The 18,348-nt window shown below is 40.6% G+C and overlaps 1 protein-coding gene across 11 annotated transcripts in view; it reads left to right on the forward strand.

Moving 5' to 3' along the window:
* The window catches only part of SSBP2 (single stranded DNA binding protein 2), a 246,434-nt gene that overhangs the window by 105,970 nt on the left and 122,116 nt on the right, over nucleotides 1-18,348 (forward strand). The gene's annotated exons all lie outside the window — the stretch shown is intronic.

The following is an 18,348-nucleotide window of genomic DNA, read 5'->3' on the forward strand; positions in this document are numbered from 1 at the left end:
ATTGGGCCATTTAACCTTTATTCTGTGGTACTTACAAGTTTTACTTTTATACCTTAAGAAATGGCTCGTAGTTTAAAAGTAGTAGAAAATGATATTTGATGTTTGCTGAAACTTACTCAAAAGGTAGGAATAAGTCCTAACCCTGAAAAGGCCTGTTGTTAGGCAGGTGTGGCTTGTGGAATCTCAGGCTGTGCGTTCCTATCTATGCAGTTTTGTTATCACAGTGTGTCTGACTTAGATCAACCCCAAGGCCTCACACATGCTCAACGAGTGCTTTCCTACTGAGCTACATATACTTAGCTTGGGAAATTTCAAATGTACGTGAATGAAAGTGTTTCTTTATTTTAAAAAATTCATCTTCAGCATCATGTAAATGATAAGCTCTTTTGCACAGAAGATAAAACATACTGAATTAAAGATAAAGAGTACTTCTCTCACCACTATTACAGAATTCGCTTCTTCAAACATAGTTTACTTGGATTAAAGAAAATATTAAAGAAGAGACCAAACAAAAAATTCCCGGCAAAATAAAAAATGTGATTTATTAAAAAAGATTCTTAAAGAAAGGCTGTAGACTCCCCTTGGCTTAAGGACGCTTTGTGAATACAAATCCCATTTTAGAGATCACGTTCTATCAAGGTAAAGTTTCTTCGGGGAAGAGTTATATATAAGATGATCCCGTGGGGGGTCTGCTTGTGGAGCTGACCAGAGAAGAAATATCGATTGAATCTGGGATGGAGGAAACGCGGCCTCCCTTTTCTGAAAATAGTCAAGTCTGATGGTATGTTTTTAAGTGGATGGCACAACTTAGCCAGAGGAATACGTGTCTTGGTGGTAGAGAGGGGCATCACTCTGTGCAAAACTCTTTTAAAATGAAAAATATGTCTCAAAAAGGAACTATGCCTTGTTCCTCTAAAGGAAAAAAAAATCAGTTAAAACCTGAGAGAATTGTCGAGAAAAATCATAACCCTAAAATAGTGGTAGAAGAGTATGCAGACTTGAGGTTAAGCGTTTGGGTAGGTGGCGGGGCCTGTGCCCTAACTGGTGGCTTGTTGTGTCCGCTCTATCTGATGCCAATTGTACTCCTCAGCTCCTGGGACAAGGAGAGGGAAGGACTGTCACTGAGCGCAAAGGAAAGGGGAGAAACAGGCAAATTGTCAGGGCTCCAAACACTGCTTACCACTTCCCACTTGTGTAGTGACAGAAAGTAAAGCAATGTCTCAACCGTGAGGATTCCAGGGACTCTCGGTAGAGGTGGATTCTTCTCTGCAGCTCCTCACACCGAGGGAGACACACACAGAGACTGGTATTACTAGTAAGTTATAAACCTACCTATTAATTTTTTACAGCTGGAAGGCACTAGTTCCAGTGTTCTATTATTAAAGCAATTTTAATATCTCAGTCTCTATAGCTTAATAAACTAACTGGGACCAGAGAGATGTCTCAGTCACCAAGAGGAATCTCTGGTTTCCCAGAGACCAGTTCCTGAGTATGGTTCTCAGTCACCTTTGCTTTTTTGGAGGGGGAGTATCTCACAACTGCTTGTAAATTTGGCCCCAGGGTATCTGACACCTCTTGGCACCTGTAGACATACACACACTCAGATAAACCTTTAAAACAAAACAAAACAAAACAAAACTAGTTCTGTAGTGTGTATGGAAAGATCCACCCCGCTCTTCACCGAGGCTTTATGGGGAACACTACACTCCCTTAGTGACAGATTTTACAAACAGCAGATAGCAAGAAGTGAGCCCCTCACATCGTCACGGCTGCTTCCGTCATCCTTGCACTTACAGGCTTTCCTGAGTGTCTGTATCAGTAATTGATGTGTTTCCAGACTCGCCTGTTTTCTGTAACTCAGTTATAGAGTCTTCCACGAGTATTTTCTGATTTTTTTTTAAAGATTTATTTATTCATTATTATATTTATTTATTCATTATTATTAGAGTGCTCTGCCTACAGGTACACTTATAGGCCAGAAGAGGGCATCAGATCACATTATAGGTGGTTGTGAGTCACCATGTGGTTGCTGGGAATTGAACTCAGGACCTCTGGAAGAGCAGGCCATGCTCTTAACCACTGAGCCATCTCTCCAGCCCTATTTTCTGATTCTTGAATAGTACACTTCCTGAAATAGATCTATATCGCTCATGTCTCATGCGTACGAAGGTGTGAAAGACTTGGAGAAGAAGAGCGGGGCAAGGGTAGGCAGAGTGATCTTGGTAACATTCTAACGCCACGGTTCTCAGAGCCTATTATGCAATCAAGTCCATATCATAATTAATGTTTCTTGATGGTTTTTATGGTAGTTCCCAAGGAAGCATTTTAAATTATATTTTCTTCAATGGCTGAATTGTTTAGTGTAAACAAAGCTGTTTGATTCTAGAGTCAACTTACTTGTGTGAAAATTGTAAATCTACCTTATCTTTTATTAACCTTTATCTACATGGTTCAAGTAAAATGGCTCTATTTAAAAATGAAATGCTAAAAGCTTAAAAAAGTAAGTAATGGATATAATCCCCAACTAACATGTCACTTATCTTCTCATATTTCGGTCTTGTATGACTTTGGGTTTTGTTTATGTAAGTTGTATAACTTACATATATGTAATGATTATCAATTTTATATCCATGGGATATAATGGATAAAATGGATAAAATGATTTTCAATTTTTAGTAAATTTTTATTTCTCTTCTTAAAATGGACAAAAATGTTTTTAACAAAATGAAATATGAACTTTTAAGATAGAGACGAGTTTTTCTAGGTAACTAACAATTAGGTAGTTAATGTTTCTCATGAAAAATATCCTTGTTTTTGCATGGGTAAGTATACATGAAAACAAATGTATAAACCAAATAAACATTTTTGAAAGATTATGCTAAAACACCTTATTGTGTCATTACTGACATACAAACAGCTATAGATGAGTATATGGCTTATAGCGCCCTCACAGACAGTGCTATGGTCTTCCTCATTTCCTGCAAACCTTTCTCCTACATCCTTTCTTCCACTACATTTAGTGTAAGGTATACTCTGCACAGTTTCAGTGTGACCTGCAGCGTCATTAATCACACGCTATGTCATACTGTGCATCTCCAGGCCTTTTTTGTGTTACAGGTCTGAAGTGTTGTACTGTGGCCAATGCCTCACTATTTCTCCCGGGAGTGGGAGTGGGTCTCCACCTCAGTTAAAACTGTAGAGATCCCTTCACAAACATGCACACACATGTGTCCCCTAGGTGGTGTTCTACTGCAGTTAAGTGGGCAGTCAAGAAGAACTACATCAGATGCTTCTGTTAATGTCTTTATATTTCAAAAACATGTAAAAAAAAGTTCTTATTTAGAGACTGCTTCCTGAGCAGAACCTAGTCCTGTAATTAGGGAAGAGTCCCCCTTACCTGTGTGTAAATGCAGTGTGCCGTGTCTGGGAAGGCTCAGGGAGTCCAGCTCTTGTGTAGTGTGTCTCTAAGCATACCTGGCGAGGTCTCTGTCTGCAGTGTGGAAGTGTTGTTAAGAATACTAGCAGTGAAGTGGTACACTTTGTGGCAGTTGGCCCAGGACTTTGCTTAAGAGGGACAGAAGAAAGAGCTAGGGACAGTGCTGCAAGGAAACTGTCCTGATGGTCTCGGTCAGGTAAAGCCCTGAGTTAGGATGCTATGAATGAAATTGAAAATAGAGTAAGATGATAAAACAGACCACACTCACACAGACACACACACAGACATACACATTCACACATACATATGCATACAGAGAGAGAGAGAGAGAGAGAGAGAGAGAGAGAGAGAGAGAGAGAGAGAGAGGGAGGGAGGAAAAAGAGAAAGAGACAAATACATGCATGCAGACACACACACACACACACACACACACACACACTCACATAGTATTTGTAAATAAGAGCTGAAACGTGTGATGCTATAATCAGAAAGCTCAAACTGAGGAGACTGTACAGAAGACGGGCTTAGCTGTAGTAATGGGACAAGTTATTGACGAGCACAGTTAAATGAGAATTCAGGCCTGAGGAGAAAATTTAAGCAAAATGCTCACATTTAAGGAAGGATTGTCATTAAGACAGGTGAGCAGTGATGCGTCGGTGAGGAATTTTGCTCCTTAGACTGAGCTGTGTGCCACAACTGCATGTCCTGTAGTCCGGAGAGCTCTCAGGCTGTCCCGCTGTCAGGATGCTTCCTGGTTGTACTCTGTGTCTCGCGCACTGACACACACTGCTTGGCGTATGTTGTGCCTTGGGTCCCTTGACATTCAGAAGGCCATTGAAGTCAAATGTAAGGTTCAGACTGCGTCAGTGCCTGAGTGGCTTCTGTAGCCCCAGATTTAGCTTAGAAAGTCATGTATTAGATGGAGCAGGGCAGATTCAAATAGTATAGGAAGAAAATGGCCCTACATGGCCTTTGGCCTGTTGCTGCAAGCCTCCGAACTTGGAATAATAGGTAGAGAGATAATTCAGTATATTAGCACTCTTTTTTCTTAGCAACTGTTTTTAGGAAGCATATATTAAACTGTCAGTTAAATAAAGAACAGCATAAAAATGTGAGTTATGAACAGATTCACAGCCAAAGCATATTATTAGCTCTTAGAATATATTCCTTAGGGACATAAGCATACTTAAAAACTATAAAAAATACATATCATGTTCAATTTGGTTTTTTTTAATTTATTTAATTCAGACTCAATAAATTGCTGAAGGCATAAGTAGCTGCTGTAATGTCCATTCTGCCACGAGAACATTGTAACATTGCATGTTACATCTGTGTTACCCACTCACCATCGCTGTGCCCCCCCCCCCCCCCGCTCTTGTCAATTTGGCGTAAGCCAGGCTCATCTTGGAAGAGGGAAATTGAGTTGAGAAAATGCCTCCGTCAGATTGGCATGTAGGCATATCTGTGGGGCATTTTCTTGATCAGTGATTGACGGGGGCAGGTGGCCCACTGTGGTTGGTGGTGCCAGCCCTGGGCAAGTGGTTCTGGATACTGTAAGAAAGCAGATAGAGTAACCATCATTCCTCCATGGGCTTTGCTTCAGTTCTTGTCTCTAGGTTCCTGTTTTAGTTGCCTATGTAAGCCAGATAAACTCTTGGCTCTACAAGTGGCTTTTGGTTGTAGCCTTTATGACAGCAAGAGAGAACACACCAGAACACTTTCCTTTCATTATTAGTTTCCCCTGCTTATGCTATCTTTTATTTTACTTTATTTTTGAATTCTCTCTCTCTCTCTCTCTCTCTCTCTCTCTCTCTCTCTCTCTCTCTCTCTCTGTCTTTTTCTCTCTGCTTCAAAACAGGGTTTCTCAGTATATCTGTCCTGACTGTACTGGAACTCGCTGTGGTCTCCAACTCACAGAGATCCTCCTGCCTCTGCCTCTTGAATGCTGGGACTGAAGCCACACCCCATACTCCTGGCTGCTTCTTTCCGCCTTATGCCTCTCCCTTCACTGTCATTACCTTAGAGAAGGTGAAGTATTAGGAGCTGGCCATATAATAAACACAAATACATCAAGGAAGTAGAAACATTTTGGATGTCACAAATGGCTTGTGTCTTCTATATAGTAATAGATAGTTGATAATAGATAATTATTAGAAAGTGAGGGATTATTTGCCATGTGTAAATGTCACCATTACATTCACATTTATCAAGCTCTTACCTTTTTGCTCTAGTGTAGAATAACCTCCTCTTCAGTGGAAACCTGCAAGTTATAAATGGCCGTTTCCATCACCATTGACTTACACACACACACATCATTACCTATAATATCAGGTTATTCTTTTCTATTCACTTTTGATACATTTTCCTCCCATGGGACTAGCAAGATAGCTCACTGGGTAAAATGATTTCAGTGCAAGCCTGGTAACCCAGGTTCAATCCATGGAGCCCATGTAAAAGTGGAAGGAGAGAACTAGTCCTACAAAATTGTCCTCCACCTCCCACACGTGCGCTGGGGCATGCGTGCCCCCATCATGCATGTATGTGCAGTCTCTCCCACACACGCTCACACTCTCCCACACATGCTCACACTCTCCCACTCATGCTCACACTCTCCCACTCATGCTCACACTCTCCCACACATGCTCACACTCTCCCACACATGCTCACACTCTCCCACTCATGCTCACACTCTCCCACACATGCTCACACTCTCCCACACATGCTCACACTCTCCCACACATGCTCACACTCTCCCACACATGCTCACACTCTCCCACACATGCTCACACTCTCCCACACATGCTCACACTCTCCCACTCATGCTCACACTCTCCCACTCATGCTCACACTCTCCCACACATGCTCACACTCTCCCACACATGCTCACACTCTCCCACACATGCTCACACTCTCCCACACATGCTCACACTCTCCCACTCATGCTCACACTCTCCCACTCATGCTCACACTCTCCCAGGTGCTGTCTCTCTCTTAGTAATGATAATAATAATAAATAGATTAAAATTCATCTCCTGTAGAGAGTACATACCTTTTCTTCATGTCCAAGGTTTAAATATTATTCCTTACAGAGAAATACTTGTGTTATCAAAAGCACAGGAAGGGCAACAGAATATTGGAATCCCAGTAAGATTTTATCTTTGAAAGGTAGATGTAGCATACCTCTTGGCTTACACTTTTACGTTTGTAATTATGCATTGATTTGGTTATAGGGAAAGTGGAGTGGGTGTGGAATTACAAGTTCCTGTCTTGGTAGGATGAGAAATCAGATATTGGGGTTCCGATCAAGATGAGCTTGAGGTGCACTTGGTGCTAGGCCCTGTAGATTTTGTTCCTGTAGACCTCAGTATTGCCGTGAGCCCTCTGAGAGAGTGCTTAGAAGCTGTCTACTGCTTGCTTCTGCATCAACCTGTTCATTTCCCTGGTTTCCTGGAAAGCTCAGGGAGAAGCTAGGCCTTTGTGTTCTTCAGGAATGTTTGGGTTGTTTCCTCGGCATCCACGGGTTTTTAAGAGCAGATGTTGCTTAGAGAACTTTGTGTCTTTTCATCCTCAAACTCACAGTTAGTACCCATGTAGCACCTAGATTGCTCTGTGTAAAGATGTGCACCCAGACAGATCATCTACTGGCCTTAATAAAAATGACTGCAGACCTTCTCAGATGGCTACATACTTGGGTCCCATTTCTTATGTACTCTTTCAGTGTATTTTTGATCAAGAATTAATTCTTTTCAAAATCAAGTTCTATTGACTTTTTATAAGTTCCAGTGGGTCACAGTAAACTTTGCTGTTTAAGAAACAAAACAGAGGCTTTGGAAGTGGCTCATGGCTAGAACACTTGCCTAGTCTGCAGTGCCCATTTTATTATCTCCAGCATAGATCCTGATTCTCCCCTCCCCCCTTCATCTCCCGCGGGAAAGGCTAGCTTCCTCTGCTCCTCCATTCAGTCCACTTCACGTTCTGCCTCTTCTCTCAACTGACCTCCTTTTTGGCATATTGATGTGAAACTGGCTTTCGGTATTCTCAACTTGTTGAGCATTCAAACCACTAAAGTAAGATGTTTTCACATTCCCACTTGTTAGTATTCACAGAGTTAAAGTAATAGCACGTTTCCCCCCTCATATACAATGCGGTAAAATATTTGGAATGATAAATGGGTTCATTTTCAAGTTCAGACTACCTGTAAATTGCATGGCAACACTACACTGTTACATTAGAAAAAGATTCACTTTTTTTTTTTTTGCCAAGTAGATATCATAAAAGAGTAGAAGCCATAGGCCAAATTGGCAGAGTTTAGCTAGCATAAACATAGCAAGACTTAGTAAGCTGATCATCTTTTACAAAGAGTCTCCAATAACGAATACTAATTACAATTATGTGTGTGTGTGTTTATATATTTATGGTGCCACAGAATTCCATCCCCAGTCCCATGAGATGTGATACTAATTTAAAAAAATAATATATATATAAATAATGTGTGTGCTTGTATTTACACACACACACACAAACACACACATTCTGTTAGTAGAAGCCTTGAGCTTGGCCATTCCTTTTATGTCAATTATGTGTTCTTACATATTCTAAAGATAAAGGCAATGATATCACTTCATGCTACATGCTCTTCGTAGTTTGTTTTTTGTCATCCTGTTATTCTCTAAACTAACTTTAGTGACTTTGTCATGATTGCTAGACTGTTGGGATAATTCCCGAGTCAGAAAGAGTCCTGCAGTTTCATCTTGACCCCTAGAACACTTGCTCTGTGGCTCTGTCTTCATGGGATTATCCTTCCCAAAATCCAGCGAGCGTTTGTGATAAGATCAGTCTGAGGGCTGCAGGCCCTGGCTACACACACCCTACTGCACATCAGAGTAATTACTGGCCATTCACATCCCATGCCATGCCTTACCCCGCCCCCCCGCCCCCGGACTTTGAATGGGAATATCTATTGATTATTTGGTCTCTGAGTTACTCAGGCATTTTTGGTGTACTGAAGGCTTGACATTGACTGATGCTTTTTAGTCACAAGTGTTCAGATTGAGCAAACAGGAGCCCAGGCATAGAATGAGAACTTTATTTGCATCTCAGCTTTCTTGAGATTTGACCCCGACTTTGGACAGATGGAGACATGGTTTCTCTCTGTAGTCCTGGCTTTCTTGGAGCTTGCTGTTATAGGTCAGGCTGGCCTCAGACTCAGAGCAATCTTCCTGCCTCCACCTCCGGTGTGCTGGGACCAAAAGTGTACGTACCCCAGCAGGATGGAGGTTTAGGAAGTGACTGGCAGTCTTGGAGAAGGACGCAGTGTGTTTTGTTATGGACATGGAATTGTGAACAAATGGCAGACTTTAGAAGATTGATATTTTAAATGACCTTCCTATGTTGACATATTTAGAAACAGTTGCAAGAAATATTAACATATCATATACCATTTCAAAAATTTGTCCTTGTCGTAGCATCTTACAAAATACGAATGTAATAATCATCCGGGAATGTTGAACTTGATATAGCCTCATGTTTTATTGGAAATTGCATGCCTTTACATATCCTTCAGTATGTGTGTTTAAGCTGATGTGACTTTTGTTATAGGTTATATTTGCCAGTCTACCCACCAGTCAACATGCAGAGCAAGTATGCCTCCTGTGGCTTCTTTATGTCTACAGCTGCCTCTTTAATCTGCTCTTAAGCCATGCCTGGTTTACACTAGAATTGTATAATGATTGCTTTTTCTATATTAAAGTTTTATTAGTAAAGAATGCTTTAAGTTTAGCTTTCCGTTTTTTTCATTTCTGTCTGAGCATGGTTCACAATGTAGCTGCTTCACCCACGTGCTCTCAGGTGCTTGTGTGTGTGTGTGAGTGTGCATGTGTGTGTGTGAGTGTGTGCGTACGTGCATGTGTGTATAGGGCCCTATAGTGTTGAGTACAGGAAGGTTTTTACTCTATTGTTCAGGATATTTAGTCAGAGTTAACTATGGAAGTCGTAAGGGAAGCGTTTCTTAAAGAAAGAGCTTTCCTGGCTGCTCTAATATTTATTCACTTTGCTATTTTGTTGCTACAGTAAGAAAAATAAGCAAAATAACTTGTAAGGAATTTAGTGTTTTTTTCTTTAGATAGTTTGTGTTTCAAAACTTTGATTACCAAATTACTTCTGGCTTCTGTCTTTTCCTGTTTTTCTTATGTATGCAGCTGTTTCTTACAATTCTTTCCGGTAATTCTGAATTATTTAACACAATGCCAAAATCATTATGGAAGATTGATGTAATTCTTATTTTGTAGCTAAAATGTGAGCAACCTAGAACACACAGTTAGTGCTATGGGCCTTAGGTGCACTGGATGCATATTTGTGGCCACAGAAATACCCGAGAGCTAGTGCTGCAACTGAGTCATCTCGCGTTTACGCTACACATCTTGTGCTAGTATAACATGCAGGTTTTGCCATCTCAAATCTTTTTAAACTTTTTTGTTTTTAATTAAAAGTTTATTTATTGACATTACAAAGCACAGTAGTGGGTGCTAAGGAGATATCATGGAAACAGAGCCCCAACCCCTGAGGAGCTTCCCTTCGTAGGGCAGGTGGTCAGAGCAGAGCTTGCTCTTGGAGATAAGTGACATCATACTGTGACAACATTTGGAGGGTGGGCTCTAAACCCAGTCTGCAGAGGGAACAGAAGGCTGCCCAGAGGAGCTTAGAAGTTCAGACTTTGTTGAGCTTCGTAAGTGCAGAACACCGGAAGCCGTGCCCCTCTCTGCATCTCCCCACCCTCTATAATGCCCAGGAAGAAGTGACCAGTAAGTGCACACGTGGAGATTGCAGCAGAAACGTTCCAGGCATCCTGCTTGATTTCAAAAGGAAGCTTCTGGAACCAGCTGGGTAATTGCAAACGCGTTCTAGACAGAGGTGCATATTCCTCCCTACAACCCCACCCCCTCCAAGAGCCCAAGGCCCATTCTTGCTCCACCCCCCTTCCCCCAGAAACGAGCAGGACTCCCTGAGGCATCGACCAAGTACAATGTAACAAGCTACCATAAGACTAGGCAGACATTCTGATATCAAGGCTGGACAAGGCAACCCAGTAGGAAGGAAAGGGCTCCAAAGGCAGGCCAAAGAGTCAGAGACCTCCTCAGCTCCCACTGCTAGGAGTCACACAAGAACACAAAGCTACACAACCATAACTTACTCAGAGGACCTAGGTCAGACCCATGCAGGCTCCCTGATCTTTGAGCCCACTGGAGTCCCCGTCAGTTCGTTCTGTCGGGTGTGTTCTTGTGGTGTCCTTGGTTCCTCTGGCTCCTCCATTGTTTCCTCCCCCTCCTGCACAGCTCTGCCCAACCCCCACCTAATAGTTGGCTGTGGGACATGTGTGGGTCTGGGGATCTGAACTCAGGTCCTCAAGCTTGTACTGCAAATATTCTCACTGAGCCATCTCCAGGTCTTGTATTTTATTTTATTTTTCTGTCATTTCTTTCTCTTTCTTCTGGAGGTTTGTTATAATTATGCTCCTCTTTTTATATTATTTTTCAAGTCATGTACAACTTTTATTATTTTTTTTACATATACATTTATCTTATTACATATAAATACAATAAGCTACCTACAGCAAGAAGAGCTGCAAAACCATCAGGAATTATAAAAATGTCACATTCATAGTGTTTTAGTTATTTGAATTTGGCAACCTTGAATAAACAGATAAGGTAAAATAGATAAGGTCTTTAAAAAACCTCAGAGACCTACATAATATGGCATTTTAAGATGTTTTTATTATTTTAAAGATTTTTTTGACAATAAGACAGGTTAATTCCTGGCAACACCCAGCCTACCTCAAAGAAAATGATGAGCATCAAGAACCTCCTTATGGAGATGGCTTCAAATGTGGCAAAGCAGCCACTGGGCAAAGGTCCTCGTTTCGGCCACAGATAGAATTCTGCCTAAAAATGGGCAAGCTTGGATGCAGACAGAGTCGACGGCCAAACGCTGCCAAGACAGGGAAGGCAAGTCCTGAATAGTTCCTGCCTCACAAATATGTCTGTCAGCTGGCCAGAAGGCTGAAGATGATGCTCCAATGTTATAGAAGTTTTGGGTGACTGTTCAGGCAGCAAACTGTCTCTGTCATTTTTTCAGTTTGGAAGCTGCTAACCTACACTTTTGGTTTACTCAGGTAATTAATTTTTATTTCCTTCTCAAATCTCCAATGGGGTTGAAGACCAGATAGTTTAGTTTCACAGTGAAGCTTAGTTGTTGAGGGGTTAAGATGTTTTTAGGTCTAGATAGATATATTAAGTTGCTAGAGATGAGATATGACAGATATTGATCTACATTCAAAATTTTAGACTCACCAAGATAGGAAAGATGTTTCTTCAAGGTTGCCAAATTATGCTACTCTTAAATAGTAATCTTTTCTGCTCATGTTTCCTTGCATTTCACTTTGCATGTATTTTAACATAGTTTTATTTATTTTGTACTTCTTATTAATTAAACTATTTTTTGACAGTTTTACATATGTACATAATATGTGCTCCCACTCTCACCCCACCAGCTCATTCATTCTCTGTTGTCCTTCTTTCCATACTAACGTTTTGTTTTTTGACCCGTTAACTTTAACCAGGGCTGTCTGTGTGGCTAGTTACCTACCAGAGCCGGGGCCTCAGTGTGTACACCATTTCCATTTTCTAGAATCTCCATAGTCAGTCCGTCAGTAAAGCAGAGGCCTGTGCACTGTGTCACAAATGATCCCTGCTTGGCTCTGTATTTGACCTGAGGGTCCACATGTGCACTGTGTCACACACATGAATGATGCCTGCAAGGGTCTGCATTTGACTGAGGGTCCACATGTGTGTTATGTCACACACATGGTACCTGGTAGGGTCTGCATTTGACTGAGGGTCCACATGTGTGTTATGTCACACATGATACCTGCTAGGGTCTGCATTTGACTGAGGGTCCACATATGTGTTATGTCACACATGATGCCTGCTAGGGTCTGCATTTGACTGAGGGTCCACACATGTGTGTTATGTCACACACATGGTACCTGGTAGGGTCTGCATTTGACTGAGGGTCCTCATGTGTCCTATGTCACACGATACCTGCTAAGGTCTGCATTTAGTTGAGGGTCCACATGTATGTTATGTCACACATGATGCCTGCTAGGGTCTGCATTTGACTGAGGTCTACATGTGCACTATGTCACACATGATGCCTGCTAGGGTCTGCATTTGACTGAGGTCTACATGTGCACTATGTCACACATGATGCCTGCTAGGGTCTGCATTTGACTGAGGTCTACATGTGCACTATGTCACACATGATGCCTGCTAGGGTCTGCATTTGACTGAGGGTCCACATGTGTGTTATGTCACACATGATACCTGCTAGGGTCTGCATTTGACTGAGGTCTACATGTGCACTATGTCGCACATGATGCCTGCAAGGGTCTGCATTTGACTGAGGGTCCACATGCGTGTTATGTCGCACATGATGCCTGTTAGGGTCTTCATTTGACTGAGGTCTACATGTGCACTATGTCACACATGATGCCTGCAAGGGTCTGCATTTGACTGAGGGTCCATAGTTCCTACTTTGCTGTTTTTTCTTATAAATCATTTAAAGGTCATTGCTGAGGGCCTTAGGATTCTTTCTAACAGCTTTTCTCCTGTCTCAACTACACAGATACAATGTGTTATATGAGACACATGGGGAAAAATACCACATTCATTGGAAAGAAGTCCTTTATTTTTGGTGCTTGAGTCTAAACCCGGGACTTCATGCACGCACAGTCCATGGTAGCATTGAGCCACCAGCCAACTGGTGAAATATTTTTGTATTCCAGATTCATCACTTACCTAACGACCTTCCCCCAACTTTCTTAAGGGGATTTTAAGATTCCTAAGGTCGCTGCAAGCTATGGCCGCCATAGCTAGAAAGCATCTTGGAAGAACTCCATACAAATGATGACTTAATGACTATGCTTTCTTTTTCTACCTTTTACCCATGAGAACATTTATTTTTATCAAGATTAAGGTGGACAAGCTATAATGACTTCCTGTTTTGAGTTTATTCAAAGATTTTTTTAATTGTTGCTATGAAGTCCTTGGTAAGGGCTTGGGTTGTTTTTGTTTTGTTTTTATTTTTCCTATGTAATTTCTGATTTCACTGTCTCCTGTTCTACTTCACAGACTTTCCTGTTTTTTTTTTTTTTTTTGAGTTCAGAATTTTCTTCTAGCAAAAACTTTCTTCTTACATTAAAATTTCTCTTTAACATTATTAATTGCCCGTGTAAGAGCTTATTTGCTACTGGTTGATATTTTTTATGTTCTTTCCTGTCTTTCCTCCCTTCTTTCCTTCCTATCCTTCTTTTTCTTCTTATTAAAATTTACACTTATAACCCTTTTGTCATTACGCATTTAAAAGGAACTTTCACCAAAATTTAACTCACTCATAACTTTGAAATTCAGTGACTACATAGCTCTTTTGTGAGCAAGCTGCTCTTGACATAAAATACCAGCTTTCCACTCAACCCTGCTTAGCACTTATCCTGTTCTTTATAAAATAAATCAGACTCAAGTTACCTTCACTGTCTGTAACCTTGCTTTACAAAAAATTATACATGAGTAAACAGAAGAAAAGAAATTAGGAACCTCTTGGCTGACTCATGCACCTTCTGCCCTCTATATTAATATGGAATGCATGCTCTAACTATCGGCTTCTAAGATAAAATACCTTCTCTGCAGCTCAGCGATAATTGTGGGCTGCTTACTTTCTGAGTTTCTTTTCCTCTATATGGTATAAGAGAATAATACTTACATAGAGAATCATTGAGATCAGTGCTATTATATGCCAAGTTTTGTATATAGGGTACCTGGTGTATGACACAGTGTGTCAGTAATTTGCTTTTTGTCGGACCTTAGAAACCAATATATTCTCCAGCTGTATGGTGGCCAGGGAAGGACATAGCTGCTCTCCGGGTCCCCTGCCACCATCACGTTCATAGACGTGGTCTTCCTTCCCCCGCACTCCTTTTCCAATGCACATCTCAGTTCATTTCATTTCTAGTATGATTTTTTTCTCACATGCATACCTTGACAAATATTTCCTCGTTTCCTAAATGTTCTGTTTATATATTGACATTCTATTTAGCATTTTTCCCGTTTTCAATCTGCTTTTATTTTTCTGGTGTTGGGGATGAATCAGGATTTTGTCTCTTAGGCAGGTTCTCTACCACTGAGCTAAATCCCCAACTGACAGAACAATTAGTTTATCTTTTGGCTCACCTCTTCTGTATTAAGAACCGCAGACAACCCTAATGAGAAATAAGAATAAAAAACAATGTACTCACTTATACACAAGGATGAGCACTATTGCAGTGGGTTAGAACAAGACAGATGCTCTGACAGCTGACTCCAGAGGACTCCAGGGCCTCCATCTTCAGTGATTTGCAGGAAGGACTTGAAACGGGGAAGCAGTTGTACACACATACACACACACACACACACACACACACACACACACACACACACACACATATTGGTAAAAGATGGGGAGGAAGCAGGGGAAAGGACATGAATGTAGAAGAAAGTGAGGAAAGTGATGCAGACCGTCTTGTCTGTGTAGTCTAGGCGTAGTGTGCCACCCATCCCATCTTCAGAATGATACAAATTGTCCCAGTGTTCCCAGATGTCAGCCAGATTCCACACTTGCATGTGAGCCTTCATGACGATGGCCGCGCAAGCATGGTACTTTCTCCTCCTCTCATACTATGGTAGACTCAGGCTCAGATGGGAAACTGCATAACAAAATATCGTTTCTTGGTATTAACAAGAGAGAGAAATCATTTCATTTTACTTGCTGCCTACACTATAGATATCTAGCATACTATAAATGTAATATCTATTTGTCTGAATGTGAACAATTAAGCACGTTCTCTGACCCTTCTGAATATAATATATATTTTAGGCACTTCTAGGTAAGGTGTTGCCACCTGACAGTAAACAAATCCTCAGTAAACCTCTAGGAAAAGGTTTAAAAAATTCAAGCCAAAGATTCAACTATTGTGCTGTTCACCTGAAATAAACCCCAAACAAACAACAACAGCAAAAGCCTCCCCAACTGATAATCGACTGATTTATGCTGAACTCTCGAACTATGTTACATGCGGAACATTTTGACGCTGTTTGAAGTAGTTAGATGTATCAATAGCACAATTACTGCAGTTTACCTGCTATAAATTAGGTTGTGAATATAGGAAATACAGTTATTGTATTAAAAATTTCAAGAAGAGCAACTGTTCTTTTTAGTATCTGGCATATGAATCCTAGTTATGCAAAAAATTTGAAATTAAGAGAAGAGAAAATAGCTGCAAGTAGACTTTGCTGAAGTGACAGGGACATTTGGTATGTAAATATGAAACAAAATGTCGCATCTGCCAGAAGGTTAAATAACTCTTTCTTAGAAATAGTTTTTGTAAGCCAGGCATGGTGGTGCATGCCTTTAGTCACAGTACTTGGAAGGTAGAGGCGGATGGATTTCTGAGTTCGAGGCCAGCCTGGTCTACACAGTGCGTTCCAGGATAGCCAGAGAAACACAGAGAAACCCTGCCTCAAAAAAACCAAAACCAAAACCAAACCACAACAACAACAACAACAACGCCAGAAATCGATAACTATTAGGGCAACAATGAGCAGCCATACTTCAAATGAGAAATGCGTTAAAATTTATATTTCTTTTTACTTGTTTAAGAAAGAGTTCTATGTTGCCTTGACAGGCATACAAATCCAAAACATACGGCTCTGAACTTCTAACCCTTCTGCCTCCTCCTGCCCAGAACTTTGGATTGCAAGCATGTGCCAGCAGACCCAGTTTACACAGTGCTTGGGAGCCAGGGTTTTGCGCATTCTAGCAAGCACTCCACCAATTGTGTTAACATCTCCAGTTGTCCAAATGGCTATTTTTTACTGTTATGGGAAAATACACGTGTATAACACCTGCGCTTATGGTTGATGACTTAGTGTACAGAGTTGCTCCTGTTTGATAGTCATTCATTTTAATGAATATATGTAAAGCCGCAGTAGTAATAATTTTGATTTGATATGTGTTTACTATCAAATTTTCAGTCACCATTAGAGAATGTATATTCTAATTTGTGTCCTTAATATGTTTTCTAAAACTGGAAAGTGGATCTTTAATTTTATTTTTTTTTTTACGTTGGTAAAAGTCTGGTAGAAAAATTGATGATAGTTGCATTAGGTTTAAGAAAGGTACTTTCAGATGATTGTTTTTATGAGTATTATAAGAGTATGTATTGGCCGTTAGGCCTTTTAAGTTATTAAAATAGACATCTGTCCCCTTTATCATGAAAAATTTTAAAGCATGGATATCATAAAAATAAAGAAATGTTGCTCTTCTGTTATTTTAATTTTGGTAATTCTTTGAAGTTTATTAAAGGGGGAAGTACGGGCATCATATAGAAGTCAACTCCAAACAGAAGGGAATTATTTTTGTTTTGTGAACGTGGCTTTTCCTAGGCAATAGAGCCAGAGCTTTAACCTAATGCTTAGGCAAACTGAGCGTATCCACCAAGGGAAAGCTGTTTACTTTGAGACTTGGCTTGAACTCCGAGGCCTTTTCTCAGACAGAGCGTCATCACTGCTGCTCTAACAGCCTGCATCTTACCCTGGTAAACCTTAAACTGAGGGGCTTATTTTTAAAAAAAACCATTTCATGTTAGAATTATAGTTAGGACTTATAACTAGAATGAACTTCAGGCTGATTCAAGTATTTCTTTTAAGATTTAGATTGCATTTTTATTCACGTACCGTTATTTGAAGGAGACCTAATCATGTGGTAAATGCTGAGCTCACAGGACATAGAGCCTCCATTATGAGAACAAGACTGCTGCTTAGGATAAGCTACATAACGTGTTCCAGATCTGGTATATTTTGGAGGTGGGACTATTTATTTTCACATGCGTAATGAAATATTGGGGGGATAGAATACAAGTCTAACTATGATGTAATATATATGCATACAGATAGCCTGAGTATCCTGGAGATATTTTTTATTATTTTATTTCATGTGGGTTCTGTGTATATATGTATATGTGTGGTGAGTGGTGCACATGCATATGTGCACGTACAGGAGCCAGAGTAGGATACTGGGTGCCTTTGTGTCACTCACCACCTTCCTGCTTTGAGATGGGACCTAATGCTCAATTATGCTGAGTGATCATGAAGCTCTGGGTCTCCCAGTGCTCTTCCCAGTACTGGACTTACAGGCAGGGACAACCATGGCCTGTGAGTGTGTAAAGTATGTTAGATATTCGAACTCAGATCCCTACACACAAGCAGTGACGCTTCTTACCCACTGAACCATCTCACCGCTGCATCTGGAAGTTATTTTACTCAGTATTTTTAATCTGTCCACGTTGTGACTACAGCCTTATTACATGAAACCACACATAGAATCTTGCATTAGGTGTGTCATTGTGGCACTAAGAAAGTGTTTAACATACAATGAAAGGGTTAGTTACAGCTGCAGTAGCAGAACTACCAGTTGATGTTATTAAGTGCTTATGGTGTTATTAGATTATATTAAGCACATTAAAGGGCTTACTGTCGTTCTATTAACATCCCCAACAGGCAGATACTGCTATTTCTCATTTTACAATGAATTGACTAGCCCCAGATCAGCCAGCTTGTAAATATGGTCCATTTGTGATTTAAATCAGTTAGATTAAAGTAAGAACAAAGTAGCAACAGTTGTACCTATATAAAAACAGCATGCTGCAATTCTCCAGTTTATCATTTATATTCACAATTTCCTTTAGTTAGCAATCAGATGTGTCTAGATTATATATGCTATCCCATTGGTAATTTTCAACGAGAATCAGAGGACGCTGGAATTCTAGA

This window comes from Acomys minous, assembly GCF_964271855.1.
Source record: "Acomys minous genome assembly, chromosome: 11".
Taxonomy (NCBI): domain Eukaryota; kingdom Metazoa; phylum Chordata; class Mammalia; order Rodentia; family Muridae; genus Acomys; species Acomys minous.